This window comes from Pteropus medius, unplaced genomic scaffold (genome assembly GCF_902729225.1).
Source record: "Pteropus medius unplaced genomic scaffold, Ma_sr-lr_union100, whole genome shotgun sequence".
In the NCBI taxonomy this organism is placed as follows: domain Eukaryota; kingdom Metazoa; phylum Chordata; class Mammalia; order Chiroptera; family Pteropodidae; genus Pteropus; species Pteropus medius.
Genome location: NW_024347790.1, coordinates 1,162,377 through 1,165,258, shown reverse-complemented (window position 1 = coordinate 1,165,258; position 2,882 = coordinate 1,162,377).

The window sequence follows — 2,882 nt, the reverse complement described above, 5'->3', positions numbered from 1 at the left end:
ATGTCGGTCCCGCGCGCACCGTTTCCGTTGCTCGTCTTACAGTTTCGCCTCGGAACGGCCGGGCGTCTCATCTTCCCAGCCTTCGCTCCCATCACGCAGCTCCCCTTCTGACTCCGGTCCACTCTCACCTCCACACGCCCTGTTTTTGTCCTCGTAGAACTCTGTTTACCAGTCGTCCTCATTCTTTCAAAGATTTTATCCCCAAAATATTACTGGGACGGCTGGACAACGCTCCCTCTCTCTCCATGGTTCCTCCCTGACATTTTCACCTGTTCCTACCTCCGACTGTCCCTCTGCCTCATTCCCTCGCCCATCACTAACCACCTTTCTTCTCAATTCCCCATAATGGGTATTAGCTCTATTCAAGGATGTTAGCTGTCCATGGGAGGGAGCTGGGATGCTCAGGAGCATTGTTTCGGGTCAGTGTCAGTGACAAGATCAAGGACAGCTAGACCTTGAAACAGGAAAGAGTGGCAGCTGGAGGCAGAAGACCTGATCATTCCATACTGGATAGGCGGGGGGAGGGGCGGGGCACGGTGAGGAGAGAGAATATGGGCCGCTGTCAAAATGCCCAGTGGAAGAGGTAAGCCAAGAAGATAGCCAGCAAGTTCAAGGATCCGGCCAAGAGGAGACAGGTAGGAGTCAGGGACAGATTGAGCAGGAACAGATAGCAAAGTGCAGAGATAAGTCTGTGAGCAAGACAGTCAAGTGAATCTATTATTTACAGCTGGTTCGATGGCACTCCACAACTTTTTGCTGTGCCCTGTTGGTCTTAAGTGTTCATACGTAAATGCTTTCTGACTCTGCTCTCTATACACCTTTCCCCTGAGTATTAACAGGTTGGGACTTTGTGGGGTAAAAGAGGTGAAAATTACTATGAAGCTATAGTCCTTACAGTAGATGGTGGACCGATGTGTTAGTTTCTTATTTGTGGCTCCTACGAACAGGGCTAGGGGGAAAGTGGCTGCCAAGGGAGGTAATGTCAGGTGTTGTGGGGTCTGGGAAGGACCAGACAGAAGTGTTGGCTCAGCGAGGTGAAAGCAGAGGTAATCGCAGGGGCAAGTGCAAGTTGTTGTGAAGAGAATTCACACGTCCGTGCCGAAAGGGCAGCATCAAGCATGAGATCAGAGCGATGACGACAGTGCAGCCATAAACGAGAGGTGGGGCAGGGAACCAAGAGCCTAAGGGATCAGAACTATTTTCACGCAGCAGAGTGCATCATGAAATAAACATTTGGTGGTCCAGGCTGAGCACAGTGTATCAGAGCAGCCATCCGTTTAGACTGAGCATTGGACTCACGTGCTGGCTGGAAGCTGACCGGTTTAAGGACACTGGGTCAGGTTAACCTCCTCCGACAGGTCATTCCGATCAAACAGGATAAGTCCAGAGTTGCCCGCCTGGGTTTTCTTGATGGAAGGTGGACTGCTCTCTGGGTGTGTACGAGTATCCCTTGAGCATCCTTCGGCCTATGCTCCTACCACTGGACCACTGGTCCTGGAGGTTATGGTTCCATCAACCTCGCTAGTCATTTATTTGGGGCCTCATGTAAGATTGCTGGGGTGAATCTTTAGAGTGTGTAACAGAGGACAGCTGCTGAAATCTGAGGTGGGGCAGCGTGTACGGGGGAACTGACTGAACATGGAAGGCACTCAGAGCCACGCACTCTGAGAGAGTGAGGAACCCTAGGCTCTCTGGCAAAGATGGTGGGGAGTGTGGCGACAGGAGAGCCAGGTCTCCCGTCCGAATCATCCCCCTGCCTCGGTACTATAATTACTTAATCTTTCTGGATTTCAGCTCTTCATCTGTAAAATGGGAAGATGATAATAGTACACAGTTAACAGAATTTCTGTGTTGAATAAAAAACAATAACACATGTAAAGGGCTAAAAATAGTGCCTGGCATAAGGCTAAATATTAAATAATTTTATGCATCATTATGGTCATTTCTATAAATCTTTTTTTTTTAATTTTATTTTATTTTAGTTTCAAATATACAGTACATTAGTTAGACATTTACCTAGTTTGTAAAACGATCCCCCTGCTATTTGGCACTGAATGACGATGGCCTCGTATTGTCGCGTCCCTTCTGGTGCTAGAGGGAGTCCAGTAGGTGTACCTGAGCAGCCTGAGCTCCTACACAAATTTGGCCAGGAGCTGAGTTCACCGATATCCTGGACGAGACCGGGAAGAGGTGGGGTAAAGCCATAAATCTCACAGAAGGGAGTATTCACGGGACATGAGTTCAAAGAATTATTATATATAAATTCAGGGGTAATTTTTGGACTACTCGCTCATCTGTTCATCTTTGCGGTCACTGAGGTCATTAAGGAAGAGTGGCATCTTCCCAGCTTCCTCTGAACATTGCTGTCCTCAATAAATTCTATAGCTGCATGAGAACATCTGGCCATTGGATGACAGTGACGTCCAAACTGTCCCAGAAGAGTCATTAATGCAGACAATATTTCAGAGCTCACTGAGTCACAAGACATAGGGTCTTCAAGCACAGCCCTATCCTGACCATTTAGGGGGTACGGGATCCACTCAGGGGCCAGTACCTTCTTCCGCAGCAGGGCTTGGTGAGGTCGAGTGACAGCTCCATCAACAGCTCTTCCTTGGCCTCATTACAACCGCCCTCCAATGCTGCAAGGTAAACATCACCCCCTGAGTAAACACAGGCATGGCATGATTAAGTAACTTTGTCGCAGTCACACAGCAATGAGCAGAGGACACAGAATTTGAACCCAGGTCCGGCTTATTTCAAAGTCCACGATCTTATCAACTCAGTTAGTACCACGTCAAGGCAGAGATAAAGAATGGTCCTGAGGGACAACAAAGCACAGCTGAAGGCCAATGGTTAGGGCTTGCTGATTTCAACATTAGTTC